Here is a 19,749-nt window from a genome sequence, read left to right on the forward strand (position 1 = left end):
CACCTGCAAGTGTTATAAGCATACTGTCTACTCCATTATCCAAGCCGTCAATGAAAATATTGAATAGTACCAAACCCAGGACAGACCCCTGCGGGACCCCACTAGATTTATCCCTCCAGGTTGACTGCAAATTATTGATAACTACTCTTTGAATATTTAATTATTTATACAAAGTTGAACTGCTTCACAGGAGAGGTTAAGGATATGTCTACACTTGGAGCTGGACGTGTGATTCACAGCTCATGTAGACGTACTCACAGTAGCTCTCCGTGAGCTAGTGTGCTAAAAGTAGTAGTGTAGCCAGGGTAGGATAGGCAGCGGCAGCATGGGCTAGCTGTGTGGTGTACATGGGGTTGAGGTGGGACTGTACTCAGTACAGCTAGCCTGTGTCACTGCTTGCTGCTGCTCTGTCAGTGCAACTATTCTTAGCGCAGGTATATCTATGTGATGTGGGAATCACACCCCTAGCTCATAGTGGATACATAGCCTGAGAGAGATCTACCCTAGACTACCCTGTAGCCTGGTGGTTTGGGTCCTCACCTGGAATGGGAGAGAATTCCGTTCAATTCCTTACTCTAAATCAAGCAGAGCTGGGATTTGAAACTGGTCTCCCACATCTCAGGTGGGTTATTGGCTAATTTGGGGACACGTAGATATTCAATATACAGTTCATATTATTTTGCTCTCTTTTACTGGATTGTACTAGATTCTCTCCTACTGCTCCACAGTGATTTTTAAAATCTGATATTTCTATGCTGGATGATGCACAATGTGTTTTGTTACTCCCCAGAAACAGACCTGGCAATCTTTTCCTATGAAATTTTGGTGTTTCCCAAGGTAACTTGGAAAACTGGTTTAAGCAGGAGAAATGAGCCTCAGGGAACCAGTAAAAATTGTGCTGCCCTCTATGAAATTAGTTTTGGGTCACATTTGACATTACTGTCTGAGACTGAATAAGTCCCGTTTCATTATTACAGAGTACAGTCTGGGAACTGTAGTTTCTAGGTTTTATCTGCGTCATTGTAGTCTCATGCCGTGGTGTTTGTGCTGTTTTGAGGTGGCTAAGATATAGCAAAGCAGAACCTTGAGAGGTAGTTTAGAGACTACCATGTATTTCAGAACTTTGTCTGAAATCCTCATCGGTGATGAATTGCCTCATTAAAAGATGCCTAGATAAAAGGTGTTATGCAAATGGAAAATAGTAAGTAGTATTTGGTGCTGCAAGATTCTGCAAGGACCTGGATCCTACCTCCTATGTTAAGTCGTCATCTACATAAAAGTAAGGACTGGCTTTACTGTATCAGATAACGCAGTGGGAATGCAGCTGTTTTGGAGTGTGGTTTCCTGCAATAATGTCTTGGCGTGACAGCACAATCTCAATCCCAAATTCCTTGCTATCCAAACCAGGGTGGTGCTCCCCTGATATCTACAGGTTCCCTCTTCCTCCCCCACGATTCAGAAAATGTAGTTTGTACTGTAAAATGCAAAGGGTTGACTTGTTGAGTCACCATAAAAACAGCCATACTGGATCAGACCAATGGTACATCTTGCCCACTATCCTGTCTCTGACGAGTGGCCAGTGCCAGATGCTTCAGAGAGAATGAACAGAACAGGACAACTTTGAGTGAACCATCCCTATCATCCAGTCCCAGCTTTTGGCAATCAGAGGTGTAGGGATACCCAGAGCCATTAAGGGACCTATGCTCCAAGAACGTATCTAATTATTTTTTGAACCCAGTTATACTTTTGCCCTTCACAACGTTCCATGACAACTAGTTCCACATGTTGACTATGTGTTGTGTGAAGAAGTACTTCCTTATGTTTTTCTTAAACCTACTGCCTATTAATTGTATTAAGTGGCCCCCAGTTCTTGTGTTTTGTGAAGGGGTAAATTACACTTCGTTATTCACTTTCTGAACACCATTCCTACTTTCATTGACCTGTATCATATTCCCCCTTTGTCATCTCTTTTCTAAGATGAACAGTTCCAGTTTTTTTAATTTCTCTTTATATGGAAGCTGCTCCATACTCCTAATAATTTTTGTTGCCCCTCTCTGCACTTTATTCAAAGGGCTTTGCAGAAAACCTCACATCATCCCCTTCAGCTCCAATCACTAATGCTCCGTCCATTAGGACCAAGAAGGAATGTCAGTCTATTTTGCACTTTCCTAGAAAACGGGGATTTTGGACTAGCTCTAGTTTTGATGCTAGTAAACCGTTCTGTCAGGGCTGAAACGTTCACCCTCTAGTTGCAGAGATCAGTGTTACTGCACAAAGTAGACCTGTGTACTTCAGACTTTAAGGAGGCAAAATCATTTCCATTAGATTGTCTCATAAAGAATTTAAGGCTTGCTGCCTGAGATAACACTGTTTATACGCAAGGCTGCCTTCGTATCTTTTATCTTTGGGTCTCTCCTGGGGTCATAATGATTTCAACGTCACTCCCCATAAGAAGATAGGCTGTTGTGGATAAAGCAGTACATATGGGGGGAGGGATAGCTCAGTGGTTTGAGCATTGGCCTGCTAAACCGAGGGTTGTGAGTTCAATCCTTGAGGGGGCCATTTAGGGATTTGGGGCAGAAACTGGGGATTGGTCCTGCTTTGAGCAGGGGGTTGGACTAGATGACCTCCTGAGGTCCCTTCCAATCCTGATATTCTATGATTCTATGAATGGATGCATTGTGCATTGAGATGTACTGTTGGCTTGTAAATATGAAAGAACAGAGAAAGTCTTCTCCACCCACTCTAAGAGGATGACATTAGTATCTGGGGAGCACATTTTCAGTGGTTTACAGTTAATAATAGCATTCTTAGATGCTGCTGTGAGCAAAAGACTGTGCTGTGAGCACACAATGGGCAATGTAGAAAAGGCTGTGTAGAAAAATATCTTAGACTCTTCAGCACAGTTTTTAACATGTAGTGTGAACAAATAGTGCTAATTAATTTTAAAAAGTTTATAAGGATTATATGGGAGTAATATTCTTACCTTCTCTTTCCATTCCTTGCGTACTTTTTATTTATTTTCCTTTCTTTCTCTGTGCTTATGATCTTGTTTATCTTTATCTCATGTTTTATAGAATATAAGTAATATTAGAAGATAAAATATTAATATTATGTGTATGTCCCTTCTCATCATAATAAAAATACAACAAGGAAGAAGTCACAGGCAGCTGGAATTCCTTAGAACTTAGACTGACACCAGTTCAAAAATATTTCCTTTTCCTTTTTTATATTTTATATACATACATACATATATACATAATTTTCTTAGACTAAGTAAAGTGTTGAAATTGCTGGCATCATCTATTAGTGAAAGTGCAGAACTACAAATTATTTTTAACACTGTACACCCACATTTCTCAAAGTGTGGAACTTGCCTCCTTGAAGGACTTTTCATGGGTCAGACATCTTAATTGTTCTGCAGCATCTCAGTAAGTCTTCAGTGTTTGTGATTGCAGGGAAAGACTTCAAAATGTGCCTCAGGTACAAATGGCGTGGCAATGTCTGCCTGAATCTATAGAGACCCTGAAACAGTAGCTCCAATGTGTGAATTGTCCCATTCATTTTCATGGGCATTAACTCAACTGCCAGTAATAATCCTTTAAATGTAAATATTATTAACCATTTCATTGTTCCCAAATCATGTAAGAAAAGAGAGAAAGTATCATATTATGAAGGTCTATATCAGTATTTGCCAAAGTATGGGGTGTGTCCCTCCAGCATGTGAACAATTACTGGAGCAGGGTGTATGGAAAACGTCTGCATTAAGATGGTTAGCCTTTCAACAACACACAATGAGGTTAAAAGGGGAGTGTGATTGGTTTCAATTTCTTGCAGGGAAGTTTGCTAAATGTGGTTGTATGCTATACTAAAGAAATTATTTTTACTTTTCTACTAAAAACTTGTTAAACGTAGGTCTTGTCTACCCTGGCACTTTACAGCGCTGCAACTTTCTTGCTCAGTTGTGTCCAAAAGCACCTCCCCGAGCGCTGCAAGTTTCAGCCGCTGTCACGTGCCAGTGTGGAGAGTGTACCAGCGCTAGAAGCCGCACTCCTCGTGCATGTGGTTTTTTTAGAGTGCTGGGAGAGCTGTCTCCCAGAGGTGTGCTGTGACTGCACAAGCTGCGGTAGTGCTTTAACGTTGCCAGCGAAGATGTGCCCATAATTACACAGGAATGACCATACCGGGTGAGACTTACTGGTCCTTCTAGGCCAGTATCTTGTCTTTCACCAGTGGCTGGTGCCAGGTGCTTCAATGGACAGGAACAGATGACAAGTTGTCATCCAGTCCCAGCTTCTGGCAGTCAGAGGTTTAGGGACACCCACAGCATGGGGTTGCATCCCAGACCATCCTGGCTAATAGCCATGGCTGGACCTATCCTCTATGAACTTATCTAATTCTTTTTTCAACCCAGTTATACTTCTGACCTTCACTATAACCCGTGGCAACGCTTTGCACAGGGTGACTCTGTTGTGGGAAGGAGTACCTCCTTACGTTGGTTTTAAAGCTGCTGCCTATTAATTTCATCGGGTGACCCCTGGTTCTTTTGTTATGTGAAGGGGTAAACAACACTTCCTCATTCACTTTCTCTGCACCATTCATGATTTTCTAGACCTTTATCATACCCCCCCCCCCCCAGTCATCTCTTTTCTTAGCTGAACAGTTCCCAGTCTTTTTAATCTCTCCTCATAAGGAAGCTGTTCCAGACCCCTTATCACTTTTTTTGCCCTTCTCTGCACATTTTCCTATTCAAATATATCTTTTTTTTGAGATGGGGTGACCAGAACAGCACACAGTTTTCAAAGTGTGGGGATACTATGGATTTATACAGTGGCATTATGGTATTTTCAGTCTTATTGTCTGTCCCTTTCCTATGGTTCCTAACATTCTGTTATCTTTTTTTCACTGTCACTGTACATTGGGCAGACAATTTCAGAGAACTATGCACAATGACACCAAGATCTCTTTTTTGAGTGGAAACAGCTAATTTAGACCACACCATTTTGTCTGTATTGTTGAGGTTATGTTTTCCAATGTGCGTTACTTTGCACTGATCAACATAGAAAATTGTTCTACTGTTGTGGCTTTAAATATTTCAAGTGAAAAATATTTCTCTAGTTTCCTGTCCGATATTGTTATTTAAGAATAGTTTGGAAATAAATGTATTCACTATGGACCAGATGGCGCCATGTGGCTTCATATCCGGAGATGTGAATCTTTGTCTGCCCTTGCAGAAGAGGAAGTCAGCCGACTGATGTATCACTCCTTTCTCCCAGCCCCAGAGAGATCTATGAGTGTGTGAGAGAGTGAAAGGTCCTGGGAAAGGTACAGCCACCACCTTACCCTTATGAAGAATCCACTTGGAAATTAATGCAGCTTGATAACTCATGACTGGAGCATCTTCTGTGCTGGGGTAGTCCATAGGCAACAACTGGAAGGGCAGACCTGTTAGAATGAATCTTATCAGGAGGCATCACAGTTTCCCCTGGCTTCCCCCCCCACCCGCCTTGGAGGGACCCATAGAATTTAGTGGCCAAATCTACCCATTTGGCAGAACTATAGGAAACTCTCTGAGAGAAACCTCAGTATTTCTTGATCTGCGTCTGGGTTTTTCCATAGAGGAGAGTTACTTGAGCCTATAAAAAGGGTTACCGTAGTGTGTAAATCAGTGGATAAAGGTGATGGTTTTTAATGTGAAAGGACATCAGCGGACAGTAGAACTGCAGATGAGTAATGTGCTTACCTGTGAACACCAAGTCAGATGTCGGGCTCAGTGTATGGTGTACTTCTGACTCTGAGAGTTTTGTGGTTATTGTCAATAATGGCTGCCTGAAAGTGATTTTATTTTTTAAAGAACCTCAAAGAAAAATTTTTGCCCATATACTATTTCTGTGTTCTACTAGAAAGAGCTCATGAGGTCTGCTTGGTGGTTTCAAAACAAAATGCAACATTTACAAAGAAATATCCTGGTTTGGGCACCCAGAAAAATGGTTTTCAAAAGAAATAAAATTAATCATTTAAAAGAATGGAGCTTTTTTTTTTTTAAAAAAAGTATTTCTTACCATTTTTATCTCTCAAGACTTCCAATCAACAGGATGTCACAGCCCATTTCAAAAGTATAACATGGAAGAAAATCTAGAAAAAACAGCCCACGATATAAGAGAGTGAAGAGTAAAATATTCTATCCACCCTAAGTGTGGTGTGCTATTAACATATAGATTTCCAAGACTAACCAATTTATTTGAGCATGAGCTTTCGTGAGCTACAGCTCACTTCATCAGCTGTAGCTCACGAAAGCTCATGCTCAAATAAATTGGTTAGTCTCTAAGGTGCCACAAGTACTCCTTTTCTATTAACATATAGTATTCTGTTCATCAGAACGACTTTCAAACTGGAATTATTGATGATTAAATGTACCACCCATCCACTTTCTGTTGGGTGGAGAATGCAGCTTTTATAACTGTTAACTCACATGCACAACAATTTAATAGTGTGCTAATCAATTGAATGGGCTAAATCTTTTAAACATTAGGGTTGGGATTTTCAAACACACTGGATCTTGTGGCATTTCAGCCCCATATATGATTCCCTGGAGCATTAATATAACCTGTAGACAAACTAATAATGAATTTTGTACAAACAAATCAGAGGTTCTGAAATACAAATACTAGAGCCCATTCACACCCTTCCTGTCCACCACAAACTTTTTTTTAAAGAATTGCTTCTGAGACTGTGCAGTGCGGGCAGGTGAGACAATTCACTGTAATGGAGACTTCAGGCTTCTGCTGCAATATAATTCATTTATATCTGGTGAAAACTTTCCCATGCTTTTCTTCCTTGCCTTTTGTTAGGATGTGATTATCTAACACCTGTTCATGCTTAGAGGCTCATTTGCTGGCACTTAACATTAAAAAGGTTGAAGGGCAGTTTTTAAACTAAGAGATGGGGGAAAGCCGATTGCTGCAGAGGCGCACGTGGGTTGGTCAGAGACTTCTCTTAGAGGAGAGTCTATTGAAAGAGATTCTCTAGGTTTTAGTCAGGAGGAGGGGATGGAAGAGGATAAAGTATGGGCCAGATCAGACGAGACACATTCACATAAAGAATCTGACACTTCAGAAAAGGGCAGACAAATAAACAGTGACAAGTTTTTAAAGTGTGTGTACACAAATGCTAGAAGTCTAAATAATAAGATGGGTGAACTAGAATGCCTCATGTTAAAGGAGGATATTGATGTAATAGGCATCACAGAAACCTGGTGGAGTGAGGACAATCAATGGGACACAATCATTCCGGGGTACAAAATATATCGGAAGGGCAGAACAGGTCATGCGGTGCAGGGGGAGTGGCACTATATCTGAAAGGAAATGTAGAATCAAATGAAATAAAAATCTCAAGTGAATCCACATTTTCCATAGAATCTCTATGGATAGTAATTCCATGTTCTAATAAGAATATAACAGTAGGGATCTATTATCGACCACCTGACCAGGACAGCGATAGTGACGATGAAATGCTAAGGGAGATAGAGAGGCTATGAAAATAAAAAACTCAGTAATAGTGGGGGATTTCAATTATCTGCATATTGACTGGGTACATGTCACCTCAGGACGAAATGCAAAGACAAAATTTCTCGATACTTTAAATGACTGCTTCTTGGAGTAGCTGGTACAGGAACCCACAAGGGGAGAGGCAGCTCTCAATGTAGTCCTGACTGGAGTGCAGGATCTGGTCCAAGAGGTAACTGTAACCGGACCGCTTGGAAATAGTGACCATAATATAATAACATTTAACATTCCTGTGGTGGGAAGAACACCTCAACAGCCCAACACTGTGGCATTTAATTTCAGAAAGGGGAACTATGCAAAAATGAGGTTAGTTAAACAGAAATTAAAAGGTACAGTGACTAGAGTGAAATCCCTGCAAGCTGCATGGACACTTTTCAAAGACACCATAATAGAGGCTCAACTTAAATGTAAACCTCAAATTAAAAAACCACAGTAAAAGAAGTAAAAAAGAGCCACCGTGGCTGAACAACCATGAAAAAGAAGCAGTGAGAGATAAAAAGACATCTTTTAAAAAGTGGAAGTCAAATCCTAGTGAGGTAAATAGAAAAGAGCATAAACACTCCCAAATTAAATGTAAAAATGTAATAAGAAAAGCCAAAAAGGAGCTTGAAGAACAGCTAGCCAAAAACTCAAAAGGTAATAACAAAATGTTTTTTAAGTACATCAGAAGCAGGAAGCCTGCTAAACAACCAGTGGGGCCCCGGACGTTCGAGTTGCAAAAGGAGCACTTAAAGATGATAAAGTCTTTGCAGAGAAACTAAATGAATTTGTTGCTTCAGTCTTCACGGCTGAGGATGTTAGGGAGGTTCCCAAACCTGAGCCGTCTTTTGTAGGTGACAAATCTGAGGAATTGTCACAGATTGAAGTGTCACTAGAGGAGGTTTTGGAATTAATTGAGAAACTTAACAGTAACAAGTCACTGGGAGCAGATGGCATTCACCCAAGAGTTCTGAAAGAACTCAAATGTGAAATTGCGGAACTATTAACTATGGTTTGTAACCTGTCCTTTAAATCAGCTACTGTACCCAATGACTGGAAGATAGCTAATGTAATACCAATATTTAAGATGGGCTCTAGAGGTGATCCTGGCAATTACAGACCGGTAAGTCTAACTTCAGTACTGGGCAAATTAGTTGAAACAATAGGAAAGAATAAAATGGTCAGACACATAGAAGAACATAAATTGTTGCGTAAAAGTCAACATGGTTTCTGAAAAGGGAGATTATGTCTTACTGATCTATTAGAGTTCTTTGAGGGGGTCAACAAACATGTGGACAAGGGCGATCGTGTGGACATAGTGTACTTAGATTTCCAGAAAGCCTTTGACAGAGTCCCTCACCAAAGGCTCGTATGTAAATTAAGTTAAATGGGATAAGAGGGAAGATCCTTTCATGGATTGAGAACTGGTTAAAAGACAGGGAACAAAGGGTAGGAATAAATTTTCAGATAATTTTCAGAATGGAGAGGAGTAACTAGTGGTGTTCCCCGAGGGTCAGTCTTAGGACCAATCAACTTATTCATAAATGATCTGGAGATGGGGTAAACAGTGAGGTGGCAAAGTTTGCAGATGATACTAAACTGCTCAAAATAGTTAAGACCAAAGCAGACTGTGAAAAACTTCAAAAAGATCTCACAAAACTAAGTGATTGGGCAACAAAATGGCAAATGAAATTTAATGTGGATAAATGTAAAGTAAAGCACATTGGGAAAAAATAACCCCAACTATACGTACAATATGATGGGGGCTAATTTAGCTATGATGAATCAGGAGAAGGATCTTGGAGTCATTGTGGATAGTTCTCTGAAGACGTCCATGCAGCGTGCAGCGGCGGTCAGAAAAGCAAACGGGATGTTAGGAATCATTAAAAAAGGGATAGAGAATAAGACGGAGAATATCTTATTGCCCTTATATAAATCCATGGTACGCCCACATCTTGAATACTGCGTACAGATGTGGTCCCCTCATCGCAAAAAAGATATACTGGCATTAGAAAAGGTTCAGAAAAGGGCAACTAAAATGATTAAGGGTTTGGAAGGGGTGCCATATCAGGAGAGATTAAAGAGGCTAGGACTTTTCAGCTTGGAAAAGAGGAGACTAAGGGGGGATATGATAGAGGTATATAAAATCATGAGTGGTGTGGAGAAAGTGAATAAGGAAAAGTTATTTACTTGTTCCCATAATATAAGAACTAGGGGCCAACAAATGAAATTAATGGGTAGCAGGTTTAAAACAAAAGTTAGTTCTTCACTCAGCAGACAGTCAACCTGTGGTACTCCTTGCCTGAGGAGGTTGTGAAGACTAGGACTATAACAGGGTTTAAAAGAGAACTGGATAAATTCATGGAGGTTAAATCCATTAATGGCTATTAGCCAGGATAGGTAAGGAATGGTGTCCCTAGCCTCCGTTTGTCAGAAGGTGGAGATGGATGGCAGGAGAGAGGTCACTAAATCATTTCCTGTTAGGTTCACTCCCTCTGGGGCACCTGGCATTGGCCATTGTCAGTAGACAGGATACTGGACTGAATGGACCTTTCGTCTGACCCAGTATGGCCATTCTTATGTTCTTATCCAAATTTAAAACTTTGGGTATTAGATGACTCCTGTGATGTCAGTGAGATTGGCTTTTCCTTGCCATTACAAAATCCTAATATATTGTTGATTATGACGAATAAATGAATATTTTACTCACAAAGTTACTCACCCCAGGTGACTGACTGGTTAAATAAAATTTTATGAGGCTGCTTTACCATACCAATTTTATGCTTCAGTACAACATCATCTTTCTTATGCCTGAGAAATGCTTGAAACTTCACAAGGCCATTGTTGTGCAGCTGCAGATCTTTCTTCCATATAGACAGCTGGGACCTGCAAGGTAGCTTTTCAGCACATTCATTTGACTTGTAAAAAGCTCTCGTTCTCCATGGAGTCCTTCAGGGCTGTAAGCCATCCATTTTCTTATGTGTGACCTGTGTGATTTCATGTGTCTTGTGTGAGAACAGACTCTTAGGAAAAGTAGCAGGCCGATGGGTGGCTTGCTGTGGACCTTCATGGGTTTTTGCTTATGCATTTGGGTCCCTTCCATCCTTGACTGTGGGATTAAATTTTAATAAACCATAATATTAAAACTGACTGATCTATACAACTAATTAAAATGAGGCAGGTAAGAAAAATGCATCTGTCTCTGAAGCTGATCCCTAGGGAAAAAAAATCTTCCAATCAGCATATGGAGAAGATTCAGAATGAAATCTTCCTTGGGTGGTAGAGCATGGCGCTATCTCAGGATTACCTGACACTTTTTCCTGTGGTCTTTTCTCCACTTGAAGCTTCTCCAGCATCAGGCTCTGAACAGTTGTAATCAGAAAATGCATAATTTAATAGAGGGTTGTCCCTTGCAGAAAAGAAATAGTATAATAATCCTGTAATTAGAGGCTGTATCTTAATACATGCACATAAGGGGTCTGGATTAAGGTTGCACAGGCAAGTTTGAAAAAGTTTTTTATTACTTGTTTTTATGTTAAAGGCCAAATTCTGCTTTCTGATAAGTACACCCTATTCCCACTGATTTCTGTTGCAGACCTGAAAAAAGACCTGCCCCTCACACATGGTTGATGGCCTGCGTGGAGAGTACTGAGATTGGAGTGTGTGGACTCCCTCTGTAGGGACCTGAGCACAGGGTGGATTGTATCTCGGGTGCTACTCCCCACTTCAGCGTGGTTAGAGGTGAGTTCTGTGTGCACTGTATGAAAACAGGTGAAAAAGAGCACCATCTATAGGGGCACAATTCTAAGTCTTTTCAAAATCCTGAACTGATTTGTTAATTCATACTTCCTGGATACAGTTTTCAAAAATGGCCATGTAGCTTAGGAGTCTAAGTCCCGATGACTTTCAGTGGGACTTCGGCCCCTACGGTACATCTGCACTGCAAAACAAACAAATAAACAAACAACAAACAAACAAAAAAAACCACTGCGTCAGCAAATCTCAGAGCCTGAGTCAGCTGACTCGGGCTCGCTGGGCTTATGCTACAAGGCAAAAAAAAAAAATAGGAGTAAAGACGTTCAGGCTGAGGCTGGAGCCCAGGCTCGGAAACTCAGTGATGAGGGGAGCATGTCAGAGTTCGGGCTGTAGCCTACATAGGAATATGTGGCTCTTTTGAGCCCTGTGGTGCCAACTTGAGTCAATTGAACTGGGCTCTGAGACCTGCTGCCCCAGGGTTTGTTTTTTATTTCCCCTGCAGTGTAGACATACCCTGTGATTCCCAGTGTCTTAGAATGGCTTGTTTGTGTCGTTTTCCTTATAGTTAGGGCCCTGCCAAATTCACGGCCATGAAAAATGCATCGCGGACTGTGAAATCTGGTCTCCCCCTGTGAAATCTGGACTTTTTTGTGCTTTTACCCTACTCTATACAGATTTCATGGAGACCAGCGTTTCTCAAATTTGGGATCCTCACCCAAAAGGAAGTTGCAGGGGGGTCGCAAGGTTATTTTAGGGGGGTTGCGGGGTATTGCTGCCCTTAATTCTGCACTGCTGCCTTCAGAGCTGGGTGGCTGGAGAGTGGCGGCTTTTGGCTGAGAGCCCAGCTCAGCAGGCAGCAGTGCGGAAGTAAGGGTGGCAAGACCAGGCCGTGCCATCCTTACTTCTGCGCGGCTGCTGGCAGTGGCTCTGCCTTCAGAGCTGGGATCCCAGCCGGCAGCCGCCGCTCTCCAGCTGCCACTGTGAAGGCAGCACCGCCGCAAGCAGCAGCACAGAAGTAATGGTAGCAGTACCACAACTCCCCCCTACAATAGCATTGCAATCCCCCCCCACAACTCCTTTTTGGGTCAGGACCCCTACAATTACAACACTGTGAAACTTCAGATTTAAGTAGCTGAAATCATGAAATCTGCCCTTCTAAAAATCCTATAACTGTGAAATTGACCAAAACGGACCGTGAATTTGGTAGGGCCCTAATTATAGTTTTTGTGAGGGTCTTTCTTTTCTTTTTCTTTTTTCTTTTCCTCTCTTTCCCTTCTCTTCTCACAAAAACAGTACCTTCAAGTAATGAGCAATCTGAGGTAATTCAAGGCTGATTTTAGATCAGAGTGGTAAGTTTTACTCTTGATATACATACTGTGACAGGGTCGAGCCAAATGGCTATAGGAGAGTAATAGAAGACAGATATATTAGCCCCAGGCTAAGTAGGTCCCTTTTCCCTGGGTAAGGTAACAGGGAAGGTTCCAGAACAATCAGGAATCTTCTCGAGACAAGACAGGCTGATTAGAACACCTGCAGCCAATCAAGAAGCTGCTAGAATCAAATAAGGCAGGCTAATCAGGGCACCTGGGTTTTAAAAAGGAGCTCACTTCAGTTTGTGGTGTGCGTGTGAGGAGCTGGGCGCAAGAGGCACTAGGAGCTGAGAGTGAGAACGCGGACTGTTGGAGGACTGAGGTGTACAAGCATCATCAGACACCAGGAGGAAGGTCCTGTGGTGAGGATAAAGAAGGTGTTGGGAGGAGGCCATGGGGAAGTAGCCCAGGGAGTTGTAGCTGTCACACAGCTGTTCCAAGAGGCACTCTAGACAGCTGCATTCCACAGGGCCCTGGGCTGGAACCCGGAGTAGAGGGCGGGCCCGGGTTCCCCCCAAATCCTCCCAACTCCTGGTCAGACACAGGAGGAGTCGACCTGCACTGTGGGTTCAGAAAAACGGCCAAGCTGAGGGCTGCCGTGAAGCTCCAAGGTGAGCAAATCCGCCAATAAGCGCAAGACCCACCCAAGGTAGAGCAGGAACTTTGTCACAATACATACACACAATTTCACTGAGCTTTCATGGGAGCTAAACATACATGCGTACACATGCACACTGAGAACACAAGGCCTCAGACCTATGCAATTATGCAGCCGCCTATACTGCTGTATAATTTCCCTGTTTTTCAGATACAGCACAACTCCACCATTTTGCTATCATAGTTTCTCCTTTTGCCATTCTGCGTGCTTTTGTGGGGATCGATAGTTCCACAGAGCAGAAAGCCATGGGAGGCTGCATGGTTCAGGGATTCTGTGTTCCTGAGTGGTACGGTCAATGGCTTAAGCAACTGAAGAGTACGCAAGGAGGATAGAGAGATTTCTCATCAGAAGGTACCTGCTTAGGACTCTGTTGAGTGGGCCTTTGCTCCAGGGGGTAGAAGTGGTAGAAAATCCTGTGGGTGACTTAGACTGGAAAAAAGGGTGCAGTGGATCAGGGAGCCAGTGAGGAGCAGAAGGGGCTGAGGGAGGCATTATATCAGCTTTTCAGCAAGGAGCCATTATAATGAAGATGAGGTGGTCTTCTTCATATAAAATGCAAAGAACCTGATCCAGAGATCACTGATATCAATGGATATACTCTCAGTGATTTTGCAGGGCTCTGGAACACGTCTGAAGCACACTGAAGGCAGTGGGGACAGAATTTCACCTGTAACGTTTTCTCTAGAGTCAGGGCTCAGTGATGTGTAGAGGATTTGAGATGAGATGGGGGAGACATGAAGACTAATCCAGCCTGACAGGTGGGAGCTCTTGTTAAAACTGGATTGGTTTCCACACCAAGAACTTTAAGTGAATAAAGGCCATGGGGCTTTGCCAGCCATGCATGTGGCTAGAATGCTTAGGCAGCAACGGGATGAGATAAAGCTGGAATGTCAGACTTAATTTCCTTGCTTTTGTTGTTTGTGTCAAAATCTTAATGTTACTTAAATATCTATTGTGCAGTAATTTAAACATGATTTACCACAGGTTTTCATAGCAAGTGGTGCATTATTAATGAGAACATAATGGGAATAGCTTCTGCTATTTACCAGCCATATCAGGTGTTGTCCTCAATTCTCAGAATTAATGGCATATAAAAGAGACTTCCATCCTGTTCTCTCATGATCCTCCAGACTGTAAGACCTTTTTAACTCATAGGCTTTGTTTAATTATGAACCATCTTCCACAAGAAAGACAGATTGGGGAGGGTGGATACACTTAAATAAAAAATAGTTCTGTTATTTATCAAACATTGTTAGAAACTGTGATGTGCAACCACAAAGCCAGATGAGTAGGGAGTTATCTTTTGCAGGGAGCAAGGGGTCGGGGTGCTAGGGCTGTGACAGAAATCTGTGCTTTGGAGTAGCTAAGTTACAAAGAATGTTTGTAGTTCTTATAATTACATGTACGAGTTTTGTGGTGTCCTTAGGTTGTTCTTTAGGTCCTATAGAACATTACAGAGTATTCTTACCTGGAGAGATCTGGAGTAAGTCTAGAAAAATCTTTCCAGATCTTTATTAATTCCTCATATACATTCAGATTGTACTGTCAATGCAGTAGTTAAATCACCCCCCTGTTCTCCAACCATTCTTTTGTATATTTTTAGGGAGTTGATGATTATGTTCTGGAAATATCTTGGCCTTGTTACTGGTTTAGACTTAACAGTTTAGACAGATGTATTCTGCTTGTTCCAGGGAATAAGACAGAAAAATGCATTTCTACCATTCTAGTTAATAGATCAGGGAAGTAATTTGCAGATGTGGTAACAATGGGTCTTATATAATAGAACAAACTGCATAGGTAATTCATGAGGAGGATAAACCTGTATTGTTAAGATTTTCACATTTTACTCTTATTTGTAAGCTGTATATTGCTCTCCTGTGCTTTCCACCATTAAGTACTAATGGTATTGCATTAATAAAAAGCACCAGTATCTTGATTGGCTCTGCAAAAATGTACACAGAGGCAAATAACCTATTTTACGGTGTTATGGTGAACTGTGTTATTTGTTTATAACTATTAACTTAGCTTATCACTCTGGGTGCTACATAACTTAGCTTATCACTCTGGGTGCTACATATCGTTAAAATTTAACCACCACTCTTCATCACTGAGGTTATGGAGGCTGGACTGAGGGAGAAAAGGGAAAGAGCAAAATGACTGGCAGTTAGGTACTTAAATCAGGTAACATACTGATTTATTTGTTTTAAGGAACATAAAGGGGACAGGAACATAAGGTGAAATGAGGGTATCTGTTTTTGTAACTAAGATGCACAGATCAGTCATTAGCTGTAAAGGTCATAGATGCAAATCAAAATACTTTTTGAGAATGCTAGCATACTTGAAAATGACTTACTATCCACAGTGTATATAGTCGTTCTGAAACTTACATGATATCAGGGTTCTGTTAAGGTTAGACAAAGAATAAGGCAAGAATCATTTTTGTTAAAACACTTTGACTGCAAAAGAACTGCATATGAAGTATACAAAAATTCAGAGGAAGGGCACTGCAAGTTCTTTATCAGCAGCAGGTTGTCTTGTACTTGTAGTTTGAAATATTTTAATCATAAACAGGACCCTTATATGTTGCTTTCTAGTACATGTAAATTGTAATGTTGGCTGCCAGACAAATGTGTCAAAGTCTTACTTACATGCCAGAACAGGAGGCCTGAGTCTCTTTGTATTTAGTGTATTTGGAAATGCTAATGGTGTGGTTCTTAGCTAAAGAACAAATCCTAGAGAAACCACTGACAGTTTTATATGACCACTTCGTAAGTATTTATTTGCAAGCCTGATATTTATTTGTGATATTTTTTTTTGTGGGGGCAGGGAGGTCAGACAGTAAATACTGGTTTTCACTGCCAACATCAGGAGATTTCACAAGGGATAAAACTGCATTTCTCCTAACTTTTTTGAGGGTTAACTTTGTCCATTTAGTAACTATAGCCACATTTTTTGGTCTTTATCAGTTTTTCACCTGTGGAAACTGCCTCTCTTCCCCCCCACACACTGAAAACAGTGAACACTGATGATTATGTGATATTTGTATGAAACTTTAACTTCATATGCAGTTTCTCCAGTGGTGAGATTTATTTATTTTCACAATGCTAAAGGCTCCTGAGCTCCTAAAAGTGGTGTGAAGTCTTCAGGAAGCAAACAGATTAGGCCCTTCTGGTATTTTAAACCTCCAGAAGACACTAAAAATCTTTGCTCAACAGTGGTCACCATTTTTGAAGAGTGATGCAATCTGTTTATCAGGATTGGTTTACTTGGGCAAGCCTACTAAGGTCTGGCCTATTTTATGTTCTTGTTACTTCAGGATTGAAGTTGTTACAATCGTTTCACAAGTTGTATACAATTAAACACAGCTGGAATGCAGCCACCTGTGAAAAACAGAAATACATTAGAGGATCTTTCCATAAAATACATTGATTGGAGTGGGGTCTTTTTCAGTGTCTCTCAGATGACTTCTTGTCTCACAGGGTCCAATCTAGAGCTCAGACAAGGGGAATATTCTTCTCTCAAATTTAGGATAATAGAGGCACACACAGGGGAATACGAATTCATATTTATTTTGATGAGCATCCGGGTTGCTGAGACCTGTCCATCTCCTACTTTTCAGCTGTGCAAGCGTGCTCTCTCCCAGACCAAGAGGCAGCAGGAACAGTGGCAGGGTGTGTGGTCACACACCGGTGATCATGAGGGAAGTGGGGGAGGGAGGAAGAGAGGGAAGAGATGCTGGACAGGTAGCTGGGGATAACAGGGAATACGAAGCTCATTTCAAAGAGCTCTTTTCCTGGTCTCCTTTCTTCTGGACTGCCCCACAACTCCCCAGCGCAGAGAGTTGTTTTAAAACATGTTAGTGTATTGTGTTACTTGGCCCACTCTGGCAAGCCAGCCTGTCTTCTGTGTCGGTGGAACTGCTGCTGGGTTAGTTTCAATGACCTTACTGGGCTTGGCCATAGATATTTTATGCTGAATCACCTCATTGTAGATATGCGTGTGTGTTTATTAACATTAACTAGCTAAATAAAATATACATTAGCAGTTATTTATCTAGCTGTTTAAATAGCCCATAATAAATGTACATGGGTATCTACAGTGGCCTACAATGATTTCTTTCTATGGCTTACTTGTGGGGGGGTGGAAAGGGCAGGGAGAGGGGAATGTGGGAGTGAGGGGAGGGGGATGGAGAAGAAAAGGGGTTAGGGGAATCGCGGGATAAAGAGGAGCCCAGCATGCGGCATCCCCTCAGTAGCAGCAGGGGCTTCCCCATTAAGCAGGCCCATTGAACCTTCACCTGACAAGCCCTGCCCCCCATACACCTGGACCCCTTTGCTGAGCCCCCACACCCAGACCCCCACCCCATCAAGCCCCACTCCCCCAGCATCTGGGCCCCCATCTCCCCACACCCAGACCCCCCCTGCTGAGCCCCAACCACCTTAACCTGGATCCCCTGCAGAGTCCCATTGCCCACACCTGGAACCCGCCAACGAGCCCCTGTGCATCTAGATCTCACACTGAGCCACCCACACCCAGATTGCCCCACACATAAACCTCTCACCCCACACCTAGATCCCCTTACACTAAGCCCCTACACACTTGGATCCTGCCTACCCACACCTGGTCTGCCTGGCACAGAGAGGCAAGGCCCTGGGGTGTTTCTGGGGCAGGCCCAGCCTGTGCACTGTGTCAGAGTCAGGTGCAGCTTCACTGCCGAGTCCCTGTCCTGGGGGAGGTGGGGCCTTCAGGGTGATCTCCCATCTTAATGCAGCTAGTGGCCTGTGCTCCCAACTGCCATGCTGGAGCCATGTTTATTTATTCACAAATACAATTTGCAGGATTTTGCAATATGGTGTCCATAATTTTTATATTTTTGGCGCAGAATTCCCTCAGGAGTAATGGCTAAAAATGAACCTCTAGGTGCTTTACATGTGACCTATACTGGAACCGATGTTAAAATGTGTTGAAGTCCAAACCTCCTCTTTCGTGGCAGTTCACACTCATACATTTTTAATGCTATCTTCCCTGAATAAATAGCTGAATATACAGCCGCTCACTGGGTGAAATGATCTGCAGCAGTTGGCAAATGCTGAGAGATGTGAATGCCAAGGGAAAAGTGAAAATAGGTCCCTAGAAGATTACGAGTAAGGATTACCAAAAGGAGAGGATTTGTTGTATCTATAGTGTGTTTTCTCTATAAGTGTTGTTTTACAATGAATGGAAATAGAGATTCAATTTTTAGGCCATTTTCCATTTTTTTATCGTGTCTGGAATGGAGATTAGATTTGAGATTTGTAGGATGAAATCAGGTTGAAATGATTCTTAACAATGTCTTGAACATGTCTGCAAGGTTTTAGTCGTGGGTGTTAGAATGCAGATGTGTCGCAAACATTTATTTATTTATTTATTTATTTGTTTATTTGTATTTTTGTAGCACCTAGGAGCCCCAGTCATGGATCAGAACTACATTATGCTAGGTGCCATACAAAGACGGAACAAAAATCCTTGCCCAAAGAGCTTAAAATCTCATATAAGATAAGAGACAACAGATGGATACAGACAGATGGGGGAGAAGAAGGAAGCAATGAAACAGTATTGGTCAGTATGCTAGGCAGTAGTCTCGGCACACCTGTGGCTTAACCACTGTCATGTTTTTTATAGGCATTATGGCAAAGGAAAGGTTTGAGGAGGGATTTGAAGGATGATAATGAGGTAGCTTTGTGGATGCTTATAAGGTGTGAGGGACAGCAAGAGAGAAAGCACAAAGGTGCATTCTCAAGTATTTCACAAGTGAGCTGGCATCATTGGCCAGTGGGAGGTGAGAATCGACATTTCAATAGTGAATGATAGGTATACGGTTGGCATAGGCCATGAAAGGCCGTGAAAGTGAAGACAAGCATTTTATGCTTGATCCAGTAGAGAAGGAAGGGCAGTGGAGGGATTCAAAGAGAGGGAGTGAGATGATCAAAGCAACTGGCTAAGACAGTGTTTTTTTGCAGCAGCATTCTGAATGGATATGGGTGTGGCAAGATTGCAGTTGTCAAGGCCAGAGGATGTTGCAATACTCGAGATGTGAGATGAGAGCCTGGATGAGAGTTTTAGAAGTGAGGATGGATAGGAAAGGCTGTATTTTAGAGATGTTGTGCAAAAATTTAATCTGTAAGATTTAGACAGGCTGCATGTGAGTACCGAGAGAGAAGACCAAGACAAAGATACACCCAGGTTATGGGCCTGAGTTGCAGGCAGGATGGTGGGGTTGTCCACAGTGATCAAGAAAAGAGGTGGCAGGGAAAGGCTTAGGGTAAAGATTAGGAGCTCTATTTTAGCCATATTGAGTTTGAGCTGGTGGCTAGACATCCACGGAGAGATGTCAGACAGGCTGACCTTTTAGCTGATGTAAACAGTTCTTCTTTCTAGGTGT

The 19,749-nt window shown here is 42.0% G+C and overlaps 1 protein-coding gene across 10 annotated transcripts in view; it reads left to right on the top strand.

Annotated features, from left to right (window-relative positions):
- Window positions 1-19,749, top strand: part of DAB1 (DAB adaptor protein 1) — a 697,001-nt gene that overhangs the window by 444,262 nt on the left and 232,990 nt on the right. For 6 of the 10 annotated variants that reach the window (XM_048860469.2, XM_048860464.2, XM_075131811.1 and 3 more), the window contains one exon: window positions 11,140-11,285. The exons of the other annotated variants lie outside the window; for them this stretch is intronic. The gene's annotated coding sequence lies outside the window, so the exon portion shown is untranslated. The remainder of the gene's footprint in view (window positions 1-11,139; window positions 11,286-19,749) is intronic. 10 annotated transcript variants of the gene reach the window in all.

This window comes from Caretta caretta, chromosome 8 (genome assembly GCF_965140235.1).
Source record: "Caretta caretta isolate rCarCar2 chromosome 8, rCarCar1.hap1, whole genome shotgun sequence".
Classification (NCBI taxonomy): domain Eukaryota; kingdom Metazoa; phylum Chordata; order Testudines; family Cheloniidae; genus Caretta; species Caretta caretta.